At 42.7% G+C, this 21,514-nt stretch overlaps 1 protein-coding gene and 1 long non-coding RNA gene across 14 annotated transcripts in view; one reads left to right on the forward strand and one right to left on the reverse strand.

Moving 5' to 3' along the window:
- The window catches only part of AFF2 (ALF transcription elongation factor 2), a 382,241-nt gene that overhangs the window by 115,018 nt on the left and 245,709 nt on the right, over positions 1-21,514 (reverse strand). The gene's annotated exons all lie outside the window — the stretch shown is intronic.
- On the forward strand, positions 13,893-19,761 carry LOC310669047. The gene is made up of 3 exons (XR_014506988.1): positions 13,893-14,054; positions 17,286-17,411; positions 18,370-19,761. It is a non-coding gene; the product is annotated as an uncharacterized lncRNA (long non-coding RNA).

Genomic DNA, 21,514 nt, shown 5'->3' on the forward strand with positions numbered 1-21,514 from the left:
CTATTTTATCCCTGTTCCATGTCTTGGGAACACCTCAGAACCCTGGGGTCTTTGGTGTTTCCCTCACTCCCATTCAGAACCCATAATCTCTTCAAAAAGACTTCAAAAAGGTACCATAAATAATGAACCCCCTCAGTCCTTTGGGTGGATCCAAATCCACATCTTGATATCTGCGCCATCACTAACCATGTCTAGAATGAGATAGAAAATGGCCAAAATCCTGCTTCAGACTATTAAGCCAACACATGCTGCTTCTTTTGGCCCACCTCACTCAGCTGAGGATAATCTGGACAGGGAAACAAGTCACTCAGGTAATGTGCACCTCTACCTTATGGGCACAATCTTCCTTCTTTAAGCTTTGCTTCTTCATTACCTATAGCCCTCCTTAATATTCAGGGATAACCTTCACATCCTTAGGCAGGGTGTAGTCTGCAAGTGATCAAAGGTGTTAAATTAAACGCAACTGCAAAGATTCAGAACTCTGAGCAATTTCCTTGGTAGCATTTCAATTTCCTCTGTAACCACAGCAAGGAAATATCTATGCGTCTTAGAAGACCATGTGCACTTTATGACCCTGTATCATTTCCACACCAAGTAAAAACAAACAAACAAACAAACAAACAAACCTCAGTCCCATCTCCAGAAGTAAATAAGTCATGTCATTGTGATTGGGCCCTAACTCGTTGCTCTTCCAACAAGCTCATGCAGATCACATTGGTTTCAAAGGGGGACTCTGGTTCCCTCTCCTGCTTGGGGCTACTGCAAAGCAAACAGGGGCTTCCCCTCTGCTTTGAGTCCACTTGTTCTTTGTTGTTTTTAATCGACCACCCATCAGGGCTGAATTGCCTTGTAACTGTCACCCACATGTTCGTTTGACAGAGATAGCTACTATTGTTAACATGAGCCTTCACTTCAGCCCATTTAACTTCCCTGCATTTGACAGCTTCACAATAGCCACCTTCCATCCATAGAAAACTGTGATTTAGTAGAAAAGGGGATGTGGGACAATAGTCTGATCTGTCACTCAGTCTCCTGTGAGTTTTCTTGGCATAAAGTTCTTCCACAATGCTACAGGGATGAAATACTATGGGAATTAAAGATGGCTATCAAAACACACACACACAGTTACATGTTCCAGGAGAATCTAAGGATGTCAGGGTTGTATACAAGTATGATCTTCTCAAAGTAGACCCATAGAAATTATTTTATCAAAGCTAGTCATGTCTATCAATTTTCAATGCAACCCTCAGTTGAAGAAAGATATGTACAAAAAAACACAGGCCTTTCTTGTCAGTAAATACTTTTTGACATGGCAATAAAAAACCCCTGAATTGATTGATTTTTTTTAAAAAAACACACACACATCAATGCCATTTTTTTAAAAATAAACCTTATTCTTCCAAAGCAAAGATTTAATTTTTGTTCATCCTTAGTTATCCACCCTGTAATTGTTCCACAATTGATCTATGACAGCTCTAAAGTGGGTATTGTATGTCATGAGTAAAACCTTTAAACCTTTCATTGTGTTACTTGTTCCTCATTTTCCACATGTGTTGGCATGAAAAGATATTGATAAATTAAGAACCTATATGTTCTCCCTTGTGGACAATTAAAAAACTTCCAAATTACACTACGCTAGGTCATAAAATCTCACTACAAATTTCACTGTGTGCTTTGAGTAAAGCAGTTGTGGTTCATATGCAAGGATACTTCCCTTAAAATATATAAATTTGTAATTCATTAATTTAGTTCTTCTAAATTTTGCAATCTCCTCCTCAGGAGGGAAAACAGTCAAACCCAGGAGGATATAACTATTTGTTCAACTTTTTAAACATTTTTATTTTCAATTTTTTAAAAAATGAAGATGCTCAATCAACTCAGTTGACAAATGGTGGGGTGCTTGTTGGTATATTTTTAAATACAACCCTATTGCAACATGAAACAAATTATCTGAATGGGTTAATGGAAAAGGTAGATATCACACTGATAGTACATGAAAAGCAGCAGGAAAATCTACAATCTACTGCTGAAGATGGAGTGCAATCTCTCATATTGCAGATTGGTTTCATAGAATCTGCAGTCTTGCTATGAAGGGGAAATGGAGACACTGGCCTGGTTCTCATGTTACGCTAAACCTAATCTCGGCTTACCAAGACTGCATGTGTTGTCTAAATGGGCGTTCATACTTACACTCTCTCTTCACTAACCATAACCTGTAGCACTTGGTATTCATAGCTCTTCAGGGAGCTCTGGACACACATTTGCAAAATGCAATTCAGCCATCCAAAAGTTGGAAAGCAGGTGGACACCCAGTGGTGGCTGGTGCTTATTGGGACTGGCAGAGCAGAAGGCAAAGAGTCCAACAGCAAATGGAGGCAGAGTCAATGATGGGCAGAGCCAACTAATTCTAATTCTTCCCATTGTCCTCACAACAGAGCATCACTGAAGAGGAGGAAGCTGACAGTTATTCCACCCCTTGGACTGGGTGTAAGGAGGAAGGCAGATGGAAGCAGCCCAATGGAAGACTGGAGGTTGTGGGACAGTGCCCCATTAGCTCACTGCTGCCTCTGAAACAGTCTACCTGTAATTCAGGATTCAAATGTACCATCCAAACTGATCAGTTCCTAAATACAGTGCCATCCTACCCACCATTAAATGAGTAAGAAACTTGTCAGGCCATATTATAGTTAATGATGGCTAAACACAATAGACTTCTCTCTTCTTTAGAGCTCCTTGCCTCCATTCCATCTTTTTCTTAGAATGGTTTACATTAGAAATGATATTACATGAAAAGCTTCTATATTGTTTATGGGGAGAAAAAAGCTTCCCCTCTCAAAGGGTAGCTAACACAAAGCTTTATCTGATTTATTCAGCAATCTATATAAATCTGCTTTTATGTTTTATTTGATTCCAGCCATTAGCCTGTGCTAGGAAGTAATACTAAAATATACATCATATCAGCAATTCAGCCGACTACATCACATTAATCTACATAAATCTATACCTGTTTGCAGGGCCTGTTTCAGGCTAACCTCACAGCTCAGAAAAGAAAGGGGGGGGGAGAGAAAGAGAGAGAGAGATTACAGTAATTCCACTTGTGGGTTTTCTAGGAAAAATCAACATTTTCCCTTAGCCACTGGCAGGAATACAAATGTTCTGAGCTTTAAAAAATCTTGTGTTTAAATTAACTGCATCATCATTAACAAGGTTTTATGTTTTCAATTTCAGAACAAGAAATTGCATATTATGACTAGTATTTCCTCTGTATGATTGATTTCAAGTTAGGGACTTGGAACGGGAAATCATTTTGGAACAGAATATACAACTGTGCCCCTTACAAAAGCTTAAGTCACTCTTATTAGCCTAAAGAATAAAATAAAATGTGGGTAGGGGATTAATTCTACTTTGAAACACTGACAGAGGCCAGCTGTCAGTGTTGAATGTTTGTTTTAAAGAATTTTAATCCTTTTCTTCTTCTTTTCATGGTTGATTGTTCCCAGGTCATTTAGAGATCAGTGCCCAAAATTTGTTCGGAATCTGGAACCAGATATTCTTATTTTTACTGAGGGAATAAACTATGCAAATATATGTAATTCTTAAATTTCATGTATTTATTTAAAGCTGTTTTTAGCCTCATCATTTAGCCAAAAAGGCTCCCAGAGAAGCTTATGCAATACAGTGGTACCTCGGGTTAAGTACTTAATTCGTTCCGGAGGTCTGTTCTTAACTGGAACTGTTCTTAACCTGAAGCACCACTTTAGCTAATGGGGCTTCCTGCTGCCATTGCACCGCCGGAGCCCAATTTCTGTTCTCATCCTGAAGCAAAGTTCTTAACCTGGAGCACTATTTCTGGGTTAGTGGAGTCTGTAACCTGAAGCATATGTAACCTGAAGCGTATGTAACCCGAGGCACCACCGTATCAGAAAGGGGGGGGAAAGGAAGCCTGTGGACTCAGGTTTACAATAAAAAGGCTGGTTTCGACCTATAAAACCTAAGACAACTGCGTAAGGACACAATGACAGCCACTAGTTTCTATTTTCTCAGACACATTGATGGTATCAGAACTTGCCAGTGTGCTACTTTGTGAGATGGGTGTGGGCCTTCATCTTCCATACTTGACTTCATTATCAAACTGGCCTTTCAGGAAATATAGTTCCTGACTTTGATAGTATTTAGAGTGCCTGCATAATCCGTTTCCATTTAGTTTGGAAAAGAACAGGGCTGGGATCCAAAGAACTACATGAATGGTTCAGTTCAAGAAGTGTACTGTTCCCACTCAGATGGCTCCCCATTCAACTTTGAGAAGAGTCTCTGGAGGCAGATGATGCAGTCATATTGCAGAAGGTAAGCAATTCTGGGTCCAGTTAGTAGCTGGATGGGAGACCACTTGGGAACTGTGTGTCTGGAAGGAAGGTGAGATATAAATGTTTGCTTTTTTAATTGGATAATTAAGAGGTAGGCTCTTGGCAAGAGCTGAGTGACCATAGGCTTGTAAAAACAATCAATGGTTTTGAAAAATCCATTCCTGAATGAGGCGCTGTGGCAGAATCAGTTTGTCGGGAGGGGAGGGGCTGCTATGCTAGCTTCCCAGCAGGTGGGGCACTGTTACATATCAGAAGATAGAGGGACAAAGTGATGGGGTGGTCCATGAAGTGCAAACACATCAGCAGGCAGGAGTGCCAACTTGAATAAAATATTGGGAGAAGGCACGCATGGACACATCATTTGAATGACAATGCCCATCAACTTGGGTGGGACTTGGTCCCCTCAAATATGTCAACAGCAGTGCCTGATTGGCTCCCCCAAGGCAGGGTGCTCTTGTCAATGGCCCCCCTCTTGCTAGTGAGTCAGCCTTTGGCAGATTGCTGACCATGCCAATTATTGGTGCCAGCCCTGTGACACAATGTACAATTCGGTTCCCACTAGCATTTCTCCATGTGACAGCATAGTGAGTACAGAACTGTATGAGAAGCATGCGTTGGCTCTGTATTTGTTCCTAAACCGAACTCATGTAAAGTACAAGAAATGTCAGGTAGTGTCTGAACCCAGGCTCATAGTTAAGCTCTCTCCAGATCAACCACAAACTATAACCAATGTTTACAGTGTTTGCACTAAGCTAAGGTTTAGTTCCTGTGATGGCCTCCAGTGCTTGTGGATGACACTACATTTTGCTGCCCCCCCCCCAATCCCATGAGAGTTCAGGTTTTTTTGGCCACAGAGGAAACATAAAAGCCACACTGACAGCGGTTGCGGGCTTGGCCTGCTGTAAGAAATATCTATACACATTACCTCTGATGATAGGCAATAAGCCTGAAAGCTTTCCTTACCTGCCCTGACTTCTAAGGGGGAGCTGAACTTGAACATGGATGCCTCATTGATGGTTTACTGGCATTTTTATAGCGCTATTCCATTGGAAAAGGCCTCTGTCATTATTTTCTGGGTGATATTTCAACCTCAGGTCACCAAGGTTCATAGAAAAGTCAATTAATCAACTGGTTACAGGGAGCATAAAGAACTCCTGGTAGCCATTTCCCATCCAGTGTGAAAGGAAAGGGAGAATTGATGGAAGGCTCGGGTGGTTGGCTGTTTGGCCATTCCTGATGAATCCTTCATTAGCTGCAGGATATTTTTGTATTTATTTAGTATCTGAACAATGCACTCAAGGCAGCTCACTGTTTCAAGTAATGGTTTACAATTTAATAGGCATTGGGGAGGGGTGGGGAAGAAAATGAGGGGGGAAGGAGAAACTAAGCAGATTCAATCCCATATGTGAGGCAGCTTGAAGAGGGAAGGGGCAGTTGGACTTGGCCAGCCCAATGGAGGGGGTCTCATGTCACCCTCTGAAGCAGCCAGATCTCTCTATTTAGCTTACTTCCTAACTATATTTGCATACTACCTATTTACCAATGAGTTTGAGGCAGTCTCCAGTTTAAAATAACGCCTTGCAATTTAATTGTAAAAATAATGCCTTGCAATTTAATATAAAACTGAGAAAGAGACACTCTTGGGCATCATGCCCACCTGGAAGACAGTTCTGGGAAGGAGGAGCCAAATAAACTGAAGGAAGAGGCCTTGCTGCCTCCAGCTCATCCAGGCGGAATGGTGCAAATGAAGGCAGTTCTGAGAAGGGAGGCACTATCTTGCACTTGGTCCTAGCTCAGGGCACTCTAATTTTTCATACCAAGTGGGCCACAAGAGTACTTCAACATGGAACCTTGTTGCATGAGGGGTTGTGGGAGAGTGAGGCCAAAACTTGATGCTCCCTCAGCCCTCATGCTGCCTTCTCAAAGCTCGCTAAGGTTCTGGCAGGTTTGTGGAGCCCTCCCACCTTCTTCCCAAAGCTGGGAATGCACTAACTAGGCTTTGGGAAGGAGGTAGGATGATCCTGTCAGAGCGCTCACACTTCCTTCCCAAAGCTCAGTGCCTCGCTTACCTGGCTTTGGGAAGGCAGTGCAAGGATTGTGGTGTGTGTGTGTGTGTCAAATGTTGCTGAGGGCCACCAAAAAAGGCCTTGAGGGCTGCATGTGACCCTCAGGCTGCGTGTTAGACTGCCCTGTCCTAGCTGAAGCAACAGGCAATAATTGCTCCAACACTGACAACTAGGAGGGGACACCATACTCCACAATATGGGTTCTCTTGTCAACAATCATCATACACATTATAGTTTTTATTTCTGCTAATGGCCCATTATGGGTCAATTGGGAAATTAAAGGTAAATGGAACATTTGTAGATTTTAGATATGCTCCCATAGTTTATATGGAAAAGAAACTAGAAACATAAGCACTGTGAGCATTCTGAACATTATCTCTAATCTTGCTCTCTAGATATATAAGCTCTGCTGGAACAGGCCAATGGCTAATCCAGTTCAGCATCCTCTTTATCACAATGGCCAACCAGATGCCCTAATGAGAAGTCCACAAAGAGGGACTCTTTGCACTAGGATTCTTAGCAAGTGGAATTCAGAGGCACATAGCTTCTGAAAGTGAAGCTACAAAATAGCCATTGTGGCTAGGATCCACTGATAGCCTTGTCCTCATGAATTTGTCTACTCCTAGGTTAAACAGTGAAGGGACGCGGGTGGCGCTGTGGGTTAAACCACAGAGCCTAGGACTTGCCGATCAGAAGGTTGGCGGTTCAAATCCCTGCGATGGGGTGAGCTCCGATTCTTCAGTCCCTGCTCCTGCCAACCTAGCAGTTCGAAAGCACGTCAAAGTGCAAGTAGATAAATAGGTACCACTCCAGTGGGAAGGTAAACGGCGTTTCCGTGCGCTGCTCTGGTTCGCCAGAAGTGGCTTAGTCATGCTGGCCACATGATCCAGAAGCTGTACACTGGCTCCCTCGGCCAATAAAGCGAGATGAGCGCCGCAACCTCAGAGTTGGTCACGACTGGACCCTACAACCTCCAGATAATCCCCTGGAGAGCCACTGGCAGCTAGATGAACCATTGTTCTAAGCTTTCTATGTTCCAAGCACCTTGTAAGCTTAGTATAAATCAGTACAGTGGTACCTCGGGTTACAGATGCTTCAGGTTACAGATGCTTCAGGTTACAGACTCCGCTAACCCAGAAATAGTACCTCGGGTTAAGAACTTTGCTTCAGGGTGAGAACAGAAATCGTGCTCCGGCAGCGCGGCAGCAGCAGCAGGCCCCATTAGCTAAAGTGGTACCTCAGGTTAAGAACAGTTTCAGGTTAAGAACGGACCTCTGGGACGAATTAAGTTCTTAACCCGACGTACCACTGTACATCTAAAAAAACATGAAGTATCCAGTATCCCCTCATACACAGTGTAAACAATATTCTATTTATTTGTAAATTAGCATGAGTTAGTGATAAGAATTGCATTATTGCTTAAGAAATACATGAAGATGTTTCAGTAGCACATGATTTAAAGCAATGATTTCACAGAACAGCCCTGTGCACGTCTACTCAGAAGTATGGCTCAATTGGGTATATGATTGCAGCCTCATTCATGGAATTAAATTGCCTTGATTTTAAATCATTCTGCCCTACTTGAGATACGCCTTAGTTAAAACTGGAATATTGGAAAGTTATAACAAAAATTGTCCCAGGATTCTCCAAGGTATTCTGAGCATTAATTTCATAGTGTCATTCCTGGCGAAATGAGGGAACCTGTACATAAATATTATCAAATGGGTTTGTGGTTTTCAGACTGAGTAATTTTCTACGGAAAGAAGCTGCATTGCCTGAATTTTAGTGCCACCAGAGGCAGCCATTCTCTTCTCCACCCCCTGCCATCTCAAGAATGGGTTTGCAATTTGCTATTAACAATTACAGTGGGGGTCTAATAAAAGGAAAAAAAATAACTTTATGCATCTGTCTGCATTATACAAACTAAGTACAGTATATTCAGAATATGGAGCCACTTTAGAATTCAGTATCTTCTGCCACCTGACTGCAGTGGGAGAAAGAGCGACTCTATTGGTTTGTGCACTGAAATACAGTAAGTGGAGAGGAGAAAGATCTGAATGCCAAGATTTCATTGTGGAAAGTCTAAATGTCATGGAGTTTGCAGGTTTCAGAACATTGTCCATTCATAGTCCATTGTCTCCATTCTCACCAACTGGGCATGGCCCATCCTTCCCCCTCACAGAGACCACCAGTTCCACCTGCCCTATGAAGAGGAGCATCTAAGGCAGGGGGAGAGATGGTATCAGCTGAGGCCTCATCAGCCTACCTGCTGTGGCAGGAAAAACAAGAAGCTAGCAGGTTCCAGATTGGAAGGGCCCATCTTGCAAGGTCAGCAACTTCATACTGCATTGGGGTTCCTCCCAGGAAGGTCGGGCAACCATGTTACCCCCACCTCCAAGGGGCTGACCCATCTCTGAGCAGAGGTATTGTATGCTGACAAGGTCTGGCTCTTGTCAGCAATTGTACCATTAGCATTTGCCACTAAATGCAGCTTCTGGGTTCAGCACGAGGGGATTTTCCCAATTTGTAGCTCCATCACTTTGGGGGGAATCCTATGGCAAGATGTGCCAGGATAAGCAGTTTAGGATGCAGTAGACATTCAGTTCAATCCTCAGCTCATCTGGGCTCATGGTGGCATAACTTGCTGATCCTGGCTCAGCCAGGGCTCAATCAGCTGAGCCAAAATTGGCTCAGCCAAGGCCGGTGGAAGTCCCCAAAGTGGAGCATTCCATTTTGGTGGCAGGATTAGAGAGGAGGCACTTAAGCTGGAGCCTAAACCCATTTAGCTTGGTCATGCGACCTGGAAATCCAATGTAAAGCACTACATTAAAGACTTGGTTTCCCTCTGCCAGGCTTTAGTAGAGCTGTAGCCCCGCTGCTGAACAGGGTTTTGGATCTGGTATAGCTTTTACACCAGCTCACATTACACCAGCTTGCTTTATGCCAGCTTCTTGTGTCTAGGATTGCTTTCTTAGCGACAAGTCTACCCTACTTCCCTTCTCCCACTCACCTTCTTAAGCCTCATTTTCAAGGGATCCATTCCTCCCCCCTCAGTGGACCTATTCCCACCCCACCCTCCACAGGTGACATTGCTTACTGGCCAAGTTTATGCTGTTTTATCTTTGCACTTAATGGAATTCTTAGCATCGCACAGAGGGTCATAAATACAATAGCACTCTTAGTCCTAAAAGCTAGCACAATGCGTATTATTACAGAGCACCGCAAAGCTAGACATTACTCTGACATTAGGTATCTTCATGTTAGGCTCATATTGATTTCTACACTCCTGTGCTGTTGAGCAGGGATCAGGGATGCCACTCAGGGATTTAAATTATATACTGTGGCTCTACTACAGGACAACGTTAAGAGATCTTAAAATCATCCTGCTAGTGCAGCCTTCTCCCCCTCGCCTCCACCCCATGGATCTTGTACCAGTGGAGTTCTTTGAGGTTCTGGTTAGGTTCACTGATTATGGTTTCACATCCACTATGAGATCCCATGATTTCTACCCTATTAGCCATTTCATAAGAAGCTGCCTTATACCAGGGCAGACAATTCTTCCATACAGATCAGAACTGTCTATGGGCTTATTCACAGCTCTGTTTGCCCTGCTGCTTCTCCCCGGGGAAACCCAATCTTTAGTACTGAATTGGAGCCAACAACAATCAGGTTTTCTGCAGATTGCCATTTGTTCTGATTTAGCACTCAGGAGCAGATTTTCCCAGGCAAGCAGAGGGGCAAAGGCAAAACTGCTTGGACCTATGTCCAAAAAGAGTGGGCCAAGCAGAAAACTTCTTGGAAATATTCTTTCTAGGCACAGGACAAGTGGAGGTATGGATGAGCCCTGTGATGATTGACAGCAGTCAGAGATCTAGGACAAGGCTCTTTCATGTTACCAACTACCTGGTTTATTTATTTTTTAAGTTGAAAATGCCAGAGATTGAACATGGGACCTTTTCCCTGCAATGCATACATTGCAAAGCATTGTAAGAGGATTGGAAAAATTATTGGGTATGGCTATGCTCTGCTTCTATGGTTGGAGCAGTAGTGCTTCTGAATACCAGTTGCTGGAAGCCCCAGGAAGGGAGAGTGCTCTTGTGTTTTGGTCCTGCTTACAGGTTTCCCCATAGGCATCTGGTTAGCCACTCTGAGAACAGGATGCTGGACAAGATGGGCCCTGATTCAGTAGGATCTTTTGATGTTCCTAATCTAACACTTGAGGTATGGTCACTTCTCTTGATTCTGCACCATTACACATGACCAGATGAGTGAGGAGCGTGACAAAGTGCTTGTTTGATGGTTTGCCATGTGGCAACATGGATCTTTCATCCTCAGAATATTCTGCAGTCCAAGGCATGAAGAAGAGTTTGGATTTGATATCCCGCTTTATCACTATCCTAAGGAGTCTCAAAGCGGCTAACGTTCTCCTTTCCTTTCCTCCCCCACAACAAACACTCTGTGAGGTGAGTGGGGCTGAGAGACTTCAAAGAAGTGTGACTGGCCCAAGGTCACCCAGCAGCTGCATGTGGAGGAGCGGGGAAGCGAACCCAGTTACGAGACTACCGCTCTTAACCACTGCACCACACTGGCTCTCTGTGGTGGAGACAAGATGCTGCCCCCCTTGCCTAGTTCCATTTTAAGTATCTGATCAGGCTGGCCCCTGAAACTTACTTCAACACTGCTGATGGGACAGTGTTCTCCTGAGAGCAGTAGTCTATCTGAGAGGGCACAGGACAGACTTTGTGGGCAACATAGCTCTGTCTTCCACTAGCACAACTCATTCACCTCATGCAGCTTCCTCACTCTGTCTAATGGTAGGGCTGGCCCTGAAGTGTCAGTTGACTGGAAACAACTGGCCTAGAAAGGTTCACACTGATAAAGCAATTTGTCCAATCAAGACATGGTTGTTTTTTGAGACTCCTCCTTTTAAATGATGTCTGAGTGACATTAGCAGAACATTCCACAACAAATGCAAATGATTAGAAATATTGTATTGCTGGTTGATAGAAGGACGGGTAAGCAACATAAACAGTAAACTACTGCTATGTGCACTTGTTCATTCTATTAATGCCCTTGTTTTTGATTGTCTTCCCTAACGAAGTATGTCTTTCATCAGGCAGTTAGCACAGTTTCTAGGGGTGGGTTTGAGGAGAGGGGACAGGATTATTGATCCAATAGATTGCAATAGCTCTTTCTGAGCCATTCCCATCAATCATTTCAATGCATATTCAATGAGCTTTAATCTGCAAATTTGTCACATTTGGAAGTCATTATTCTTTAATGGATTTATTGTTTGTTTTTTGTGTTTTTAAATATGATGCATTAATTCTGCTTTGTTCACTGCATGCTTAGTCACTTTTAGTGAGGGGAAAAAATAGAGTATAAGGCAGACGTCAGCTGTGTCTGCTAGGTTGCAGGATAAGCCCTGCCTCATGACCAAGCATTTAGTCTGCTGAGACTAGGGGCCCCTCCAGCTTTGTTCATGAGGATTAATGCTCATGGTGGTATTGGGGCAAATATATATGATGCTGTTTTCAATACTGCTTGCACCAGGGGAGGCAGGCATACTGCTTCATCTCCAATTGGTACACTCTTGTTTTTGTTGCCCCTCCAGACAGCAATAATTAAGTAACATTGGGGAAGCATCGCAGAACAACTAAAAAATTAGAATGATGTGTGGATGGTCCACTATAAATCCACCACTAATGTACAATTAGGCCTCATTCACAGTGTGCATTTAAGGCACTTTAAACATAATTCTCAGAGTAGTATAACAGACATTCCCCCTTCCCAGGGAACTCTGCTGGTTGTAGCTCTGTGAGGGTAATAAGTCTTCTAACAACTCTCAGCACCCTTAACAAACTACAGCTCCCATAATTCTTTGGGAGAAGATACGGATGTTTAACGTGGTATCATAGTGCTTTAAATGTATTTGTTGAATGTGGCTTTACTCCATCCATGGCACGTTGCAGAATTCCTCCCCAACAGCCCCCCCCCCAAAAAAACCCAGTTTGGAGGGCTCCTAAAAACCAAACCCTTTGCATCCAGACTCTGTAAAACCCCAGCAGAAGTCACTTTTACAATACTATTTTGTTGTTGTTCTTAATTCAACACAGAGTACACAACCAGCTTATCAGGCTTGTGACAATCTCTAACAAGTTCGCATTGCACATAAGCTTAGCCTGCACCATCTCTGTTTTTCCAGGCCTATTCCAGTTAGCTGTGGATTCGTTAAATGGCACCATTTCCCAAGGATAAAAAGGGATTAGTCCACTGGGCCCAAAGCACAATAAGATCCGACGAAAACAAATATTTTTAATGACACAGATCTCCTTTATGATGCTAGTCTCTTAACTTGGTGCTTATGGAGTTTGGAAAATGGCACCTTAGTGGTTTATCTTTCATAGTTTCCTATAATGTGTTTACAAAGTCCCTGTTACTGCTATATGCTTATATATTTTGATAAACAGCACATGCCACCGTAGTGTGCCTTTGGAGAGTTCACTACTACTCTTGTTGTTATTTAGCTTTGTTCTTGGCACAGAACCCTCTCCCCACTGGCCCCTATTCCTGTGGTCGGTAGGCAATGATTGCAGAATTAAAGGCCAGGTGAGCGAAATGGTCACATTACAAGAAATGCAATTAACCAATTTCATTTCTTATTAAAACTTGGAAGTGTGCTTTCACTTCATGTACTACTGCTTGCAGGGGAGGGTACCATTGGCTTTGTCAAAAACTGAGAGCCACTGTGGTGTAGTGGCTAGAGTGTTGCACTAAGATTGCAAGACCTGAATTCAAATCCCCACTCAACCATGAGGCGCATTGGGTGACCAGTCACTCACTTTTGGCATAGCATGGGGAAGAAGGAGAACCATGCACACCAACTTCAGCTCCTTGGAGGAAAGGTAGGATATAAAAGTAATACATAAAAATAAATAAACAAGAAAAAGAGGTTAATTGGGCAGAACTGCCCACAGAACACAGAATGTGCGATCTTGGAAACAGCTGTGCCAGATTGCAGTACTAATCCCAAATTTTGCCAAAAGGCAAAGAAAAACGAGACAACTCCAGTTTTGTTTATTGATTATGGATGAAGGTCACTCACTTTAGCCAAGGGTCCATGGAGCAGTTGCTGACTGCACCTCCCTTCCTACTCCTTGGAGACTGACCTTATGCATGGATGGTGGTGGGCTTCAAAGGGCACTTTTGGCCATGATGGGCTATTACGATGGGAGCACCTGACATAGGACCCAAAACATCAAAGGCTAGAATGGTGATCTTTGAATGTATCCAGAACACATTCTAATCTGACATAAGTATCTCTAATAAGGAATGTCTATGTGTTTACACCCACCCACACCTGCCCACAAATATGGAAGCAATCAAATAGCCATTTTTCTTTAGAATTACTTACTTTTAGGATGCTTCCTCTCTTCGGCAATTTACAGACTGCCTCTTTAAATTACACAGATAGCCCCTCCTCCAGCTGATGACATCATAATGTCAACAGCTCACATTTTATAGAAGTCTGTCAACCCCCAGATAAGCTGGTGGTTTCTGAAGGCTTGTGTATATGTCACAACTTTCTCTTTTCACCACCACACAGGTACGGGGGAACCAAGCTGTGAGTACCACAATATCCACGTGATGTCAATGCCATCAGTGTGAAGGTTTTATAAAAATGTAAACAAACTACAGCCAGGAGTGAGGGGAGGAAGCAGCACCAGGAGGACATGAGGTGGGATGGGGGAGATTAACTTTTCCCTCTGCAGATATCCCATATGTCATCCCTTTAAATTCCTATTTGCTTAGAGAAGTAAGACTCCATTGCTGGCCATGGTAGCTCCAGCCTGGACCCAGAGGGAGCATTTTCACCAGGGAACATGTCAGAAGGGGAAGGGGTTAAGCACCACCCAACTGGGTTCTGAAACTACTGTTTACATGAAACATGACAATAACTGCATTGGTCCAATTACCAATGAAATTAGGAATTATTGACTAGAAGTTTCATACAACTTGAGATTTCCTTCTAATATTAGTGGCAAATTTCCTCCCTGCCTAATGACTCTCAGCACTCTTAAAAAACTACAGTTCCCAGGATTTTTTATATACAGTTTAAAGCAGTATGATTTTCCTTTAAAAGTATAGCACAGGTGGGGAGCCTTAACAAATAAATCTCTTCAAAAGATAAAATCTTCCATTTCTTTTTTTTCTTCCGTTTGTCCTTTCTTTTTTATATATATACAAGTAAAGGGGAAACGCAGATTATTTCAATTAAGGAGCAGTCTTTGACAATGGTAAGCAATCTTTTTCCAGAGTTCAAAGCAACACTTGCAGTTTTAAGTTTCTTTTAGGCATATCTGTCAGGATCTAATTTTCAAGGCACAGTTGCCATGGCAGCTTCTTTGAATTTTAATCTAGCACTAAAGGTCAAGACAGGTCAACAGCTTCAGTTCCTCTTCAATATTAGAATAAAGACACACATACACCCTGCAACAGCCTATACAACTTCTAACCTTAAAGGAATCCATGGGGGACACCCCAGATTCTAAAATGAAGGTTACGTAGAAAGTTTATGATTTATACAAAACCCTCAAATTCGTCTGGTACTATTGAAATCAAAGCTGAAATCAAACGTGGAGAGATGTTTCTCTTAAACGGAGTTAAGGACAGTGGTGCCTTTTGAAATTACTTTAATGTCTAGCTCTGGAGAAATAACTCTGTAAAATCTAATTGTTTTCTCAAATTTTATTCTATTAGTTTAGCAGTGTAAGTGATAACTGTATTATCCTATCCAATTGACTCTTAAAGATTATGAATAGTCTCCCCAACCCCCCATTCCTAGATTGCGGGTGAGTTACTTTACTCATGGTGAGAGCAATGACGGTTGGGGGGGGGGCCTGGAGGGTCTGCATTTCAAATGCAGATCTTAGGCTGCAAGTGGTTTAAGATTTTGGATAACAAAAGCTTAAGCCTGTTGTTGCTTTTCATCAACCTGCGTGTTTGCATCATGCTACCACATGGCAGCAGCAATGTTTGTATACACTGGAGGAGGACAGGGGAGAATTTTTTATCTACTTCCCATTGGAAGGTGAACCTCCATAATTTTCACTTTCCAAAACAATACATAAGCTGAAGCCATCCTTTGAAAGCCTCACTGCTCTGAATTTTGCAATGCAGTTCATCGATCAAGTCATGTGCACAGAAATTTACATACTGGGGTAAAGTGTCCGTGAAAATGCACATACTAGTGGAAATAGCATAAAACTGCATTGAAAAAAAATATGTATATTGGGCGAAATTGGCATACAAACATATATATGAAGTGAAATTTGCACAGAAATATTAATAAAATTTCATGAGGTTTTTTTAAAATAAGAAGAAGAAGACTAAGAAGAAGAATAGAATTGTAGCATTGGAGGAGATTACAAGGATTACCTAGTCCAACCCCCTGCAATGCAGGAATCTTTTGCTCAATGTGGGGCTCAAACTCAGAACCCTAAGATTAAAAGTCACATGCTCTACTGACTGAGCTATTCTGGCTTATTAACTGGTGTGAAAATGTGGAGAACTGATCTTAAGAGTCCACCTGCACTATACATTAAAACAGTGTCATGGCTCCCCCTAAACAAAATTCTAGGAACTATAGTTAAGAGTGCTGAGAATTGGTAGTAAAGGTACCCCTGCCCGTACGGGCCAATCGTGTCCGACTCTAGGGTTGTGCGCTCATCTCACTCTAGAGGCCGGGAGCCAGCGCTGTCCGAAGACACTTCCGGGTCACGTGGCCAGCGTGACGAAGCTGCTCTGGTGAGCCAGGACCAGTGCAGCACACGGAAATGCCGTTTACCTTCCCGCTATAAAGTGGTCCCTATTTATCTACTTGCACTTAGGGGTGCTTTCTAACTGCTAGGTGGGCAGGAGCTGAGACCGAAAGACGGGAGCTCACCCTGCCGCGGGGATTCGAACCGCTGACCATACGATCGGCAAGTCCTAGGCACTGAGGTTTTACCCACAGCGCCACCCGCGTCCCCTGAGAATTGGGAAGGTAAAGGTACCCCTGCCCGTACGGGCCAGTCTACAGACTCTAGGGTTGTGCGCTCATCTCACTCTATAGGCCGGGAGCCAGCGCTGTCCGCAGACACTTCCGGGTCACGTGGCCAGTGTGACAAGCTGCATCTGGCGAGCCAGCGCAGCACACGGAACGCCGTTTACCTTCCCGCTGATAAGCGGTCCCTATTTATCTACTTGCACCCGGGGGTGCTTTCGAACTGCTAGGTTGGCAGGCGCTGGGACCGAACGACGGGAGCGCATTCGAACTGCCGACTATGCGATCGGCAAGTCCTAGGCGCTGAGGCTTTTACCCACAGCGCCACCCGCATCCCTGAGAATTGGTAGAAGATTCCTATTTGCCACTATTCAAGAGGAAAAGAGGGATTGATTCTTAAAGCACTCTGGAAATAGAGCTCTGTGAGTAGAATAAGGATCTCCCATTTTAGCAAAAATTAAAGTAATATTGATGCAAACATGTACAAAATAGCAGATGAGTACAATAAACTAAGAAAAGGCCAAGGACTAACACCCTACACAAATCTGGAGTGAAGTCTGTAAGGCAGTTGGATGGCGCCTTGTATGCCTCCTTCCGGCAACTCCTGTAGCCAAGCTGTTGCAAATTTATTTCTCTGCTTTTCTTTGGGTGACAGCAGTGGGGCCAATAGGGGGCACTTGCCATCTGGGTATCCCAGGACCTCCATACTCGCTGCCCAGGCTTGCACCCTAGGGAAGTTATTTCAGTGTTGCAAACGCAGCAAAAACAACACGGAAGGCAGAAGCTATGAGTTCTCCCCTATATCCACAGGCACTATATCTCTCCAGTGGTTAGACTTTACCCCTGAAGACACACTCTTCCATTGTGGCCCAAGACAGATGAATGCCAACAATAAACTACAAATAATACCAGCAAAGGCCACTGAACGAATAAAAGGTAGCAATTCGATTATTTATTCATCCTCCTCCCCATAAGTATGCTTTTAGGATTATCAGGAATGATCTTTACCTGAAAGGAAGAAAGATGTATCAAAGATAACTGATGCAATAAGAGATTAATCACTGCCACCCATCCATATTCTTCAACTGGTGTTTTGAAGAAGAACGAAAGGAGCTGCAAGTGTACGAACTGTATGAATGCTTACATCGTGGCCCTAGCATGTATTCATTTTGTGGCCTTGGCCTGCATTGTATGTAGTTAAACTGCATTATTCTGCTATTCTGTACATGGTTGCATCAATATTAGTTTTACCATTGCTAAATGCGGTTCCTGTTGCTTGGTCTCTCTATTGACTAGAAAACTGAACAGAAGCACTCCACGCTGCAATAATTTCTTGTTGCAGGCCCCACATGTTACATTTTACATTGCTGCTTTCTTCACTGAAATTCAAGGTGACAAACTACTTGACATACCAAGTAGGGATGGAGCAAAAATCCATGCTTTCTGAAACAATGTGCAAACTAAAACACAGCTATCTTTTTAAATTTGTGATGCAGTTCTCTAACCAATGTTTACAAAATGCATATATATAGCAAGGTGAAATGCGCACAAATATGAAGATGATCTTAGTCAAAATAACATACAAAATGCATTATATTGGGGGATGAGATTAATGGGAGAAATTTGCAATAAAATGCTGATGAATTTTCATGAGGTTTTTTTTGGTTTTTAACTAATTAACAAATTGCTGCAAAATGTGGGGAACTAAATTTAAGATTTGAAAAAAAGAAACTGGACAGACCTTTCCATTCCTAGTATCAAGTGGTTTCTCATGCAAGAACTGACCAGACTCAGATCTGCTTAGCTTTGGCAAGTTTGCAGCATTATGTGCCTTTGGTCTATAATTTAGGGACACTTAAGTAGCACTCTCTTCCTTTTCATTTCTCTGTTTCAGTGTGTGAGATGAAAGTGGCAGCATATGAGCAAGAAGCATCTAGGGTTAAGCAATGACTGCAGCACACTGGTGATATGCAGTCACATCAGAGGAGCTCCATTGCCATCCCTCAACATGTTATAGGCACCTTTCCTCTAACCAATGCCACACACTCCCAACTGCTACATCAACTCAGTCTCACAAGAATCAAATGGCTTTCTCTCCTTACATTGTAACACAATGGGATCAGCTCTGCTCTGCTGTTTTTAAACCTGTCCTCCCAAACCCTGAAGTTCTGAGCTCAATAGGGGTACTCGTAGACTGTCACTATCTTGTGGGAGGAATGCAAGCATATGCCGCAAATTTAGATTTGCACAATTAATGTGGATTAATGTGCTCCATCATCCTAGCACAACAAATCTACTTTATATTTAAAAAGAGCTCATTTTCAGATCAGGAAAGTGATGTGCAAATAACTGCAAAGTATAGGATGAACAGATGATTAACAGGAAGATGTAGAAAAACCCACTAGTAAATCAGGTTGGGTGTTCATTGTTGTATAACCACCCCACAAACAAATCAGAATGAATGCTCAATAAAGATAATCTAACCTCCACATAAACTTTGCGCAAATAGATCAGGATGAATGCTCAATAAAAACAGGTTGTCTGGAGGAGCCTCACCTTCTTTAGAGAAGGAAGGAAGAAATGGGGGGGGGGGGACAGCACCTCACTATATTTTAGCTTCTGAGGCAACTGGGTGCCAAAAGCGCTACGTAGCCATGTGTGTACTGACATTCAAAATGGAGAGGTAATGGCTGAACCAATTTGTGAAATTCTTTTTCAATAGTACATCAAAGGCCCCACGCTTACATTTTTTTCTTATGGTTGGGCTGCTTGTTCCTGCCTCCTTTAAAGTACCAATTAGGCCTGAGATGCGCATGCAAATTATTCAGCACCGGGTCATTAAAATATAACCAAATTAAATTCCCATTGTCACAGAATCTTTTAAAGTAATTTATAAACATGTCAAGAGTAGGCTGCTTATTAGACCGGGCTAGCAAATATTTTATTCTGACGGGGAGGTTAAGATGCATGTGAGTCATTTGAATAATGAAAACAAATTAAAAGATTCATTTGTAAATTATTTTGAAGAATAGCCTCATCTGCAGGGGCACACCAATCTTAATTATTTGTCTGCATTAAATATAATCTGAATTGTCTATTATTAACGCTGCACTGAACGCTCGCCTGTGAATATTTTCTGTGTGATAGGTATGCTTTCAAAAGAGACAACCCCTCCCAGTCCTTCTACATCTCTGAATGTTCACCTCCCCCCCTGCACATTTCACAATACATACTTCTGCTGTGTTGTCACCCTCCCTCCCTTTTCTCTCTGTCAATCAGTATAAGATTCCAGCCAATCAGGGGTCACAGAATGAATCTGATGGTATCAAGGTGCTGCATAACTAACCAGATGTGCTTATATGACAGCATCACTGAGGGAGAATGGAGGAAACTGGAAGACAGAAAACTCCCTTATACTGAGTCCAGGCCCTTGCCCATCCAGCTCAGAATTGCCTGCACTGATTAGTGGCAGCTCTCTAGAGTCAATCAGAGCCCTACAGGAAGATGCTGAGGATTGAACCTGGGACTTCCTGCATGAAAAGCAGTTGCTCCGCCACTGAGTTTACTGCCCTCCCCACAATTGATAAGGCAAAGCTTCCAGTTAGATCACCTACTTTCCCCACTGTATCAGCTAACACTTTCAGGACCTTTTACTGCCTCCCTGCTCCCAAATCACAAAACGTATCATCTGGTTTGGCCCACAGATGCACTACCACAAATGCAACGTGTTTCACTACAGCCCATCAATTTATGTCCATCAATGTTTTGCCAGCATTTATGAACCCTGCCCCACCTTATACTGAGCCTTTTCATTTCGAGGTTTTCAGCACAGCTGTTTCAGTACTGAGACTGACCTTTCCTTCTTCTTCGCGAAGTACCTGTGGATTAGTTATTAGATCTGGAGCAGGAGACCAGCTACGTTTGTCCATCCTGGAATTTTATAGGCATTGTGACTTTGCTGCTCAGTTGATCTTTCGTGGTATTTTATCTATTGTGCCTTTGCTGTTTTTTTTAAATTAATCATAGACTAGCAATGATTTGCTGTAATTGCTGGGAGTGATTTTCTGTTTAATTACTACTTGCTGATATTCTGAGTTAATTTTATCATGTAATTTTTATTTTTCAAATGGATGGTTGGATGTTACCTTATTTAAGTCATATATTTTTATAGCCCAATTTTTCATTATCACTTATTTGTACTGGACTGGATTGCTATAGAATGTATGACCTTTATTGTATATTTGCTAAATCTATGATTGCCTTGTGTACAGCAATGTATAAGTGTGGTATACGAATCGGAAACAAAATTAAATCAACACATTCAACTGCCTGTCATCAAATGCCACAAAACGAATTCATGCATATGTATGTGTGAACCAGCCTTTGAACTGTGCTCATGATGAGACAATGCACAGAACCCAGCATAATGGATCCAAAACTATAGTTGCACATCAAGCGGATGCAAGACTATTTATCCATCTAGCTCAGTATGATTTTCTCTGGCAGTGATTCTCCAAGTTCTTAGGCAGGGAGGTGATGAATGTTGGAAGATTCAGAACAGATAAAAGAAACTACTTCTTCAAACAGCACAGAGATAAACTATGAAACTATGGAGGCAGTGATGACCACCAGTATGGATGGTTTTAAAGAGGTTTAGACAATTTCATGGAGGATAAGGCTATCAATACTTACTAGCCGTTATGTCTATGTTCCATCTCCATGGCTGGAGTCTGTATGTCACTTAATACTAGTTGCTGGGTATCACAGAAGGGGAGACTGCTGTTGCCCTCAAGTCTAGCTTGTGGGCCTCCCTTGGGTATCTCTGATTCAACAGGGCTTATGTTCCTGGAACAATTTCTGAATGCTCCACTGTTGGAGCCATTATGACTCTGAACACCAGCTGCTGGGATTCACAAGTGGGGAGAGTGATGTTGCACTCAGGTTCTGCTTGCAAAGTTCCCATAGGCACCTGGTTGGCCACTGTGAGAAGAGGATGGGCCACTGGCCTGATCCAGCAGGCTTTGCATATTTTCATGTCC

The sequence above is a fragment of the Podarcis tiliguerta genome, assembly GCF_965153285.1.
Source record: "Podarcis tiliguerta genome assembly, chromosome: Z".
Taxonomy (NCBI): Eukaryota; Metazoa; Chordata; class Lepidosauria; order Squamata; family Lacertidae; genus Podarcis; species Podarcis tiliguerta.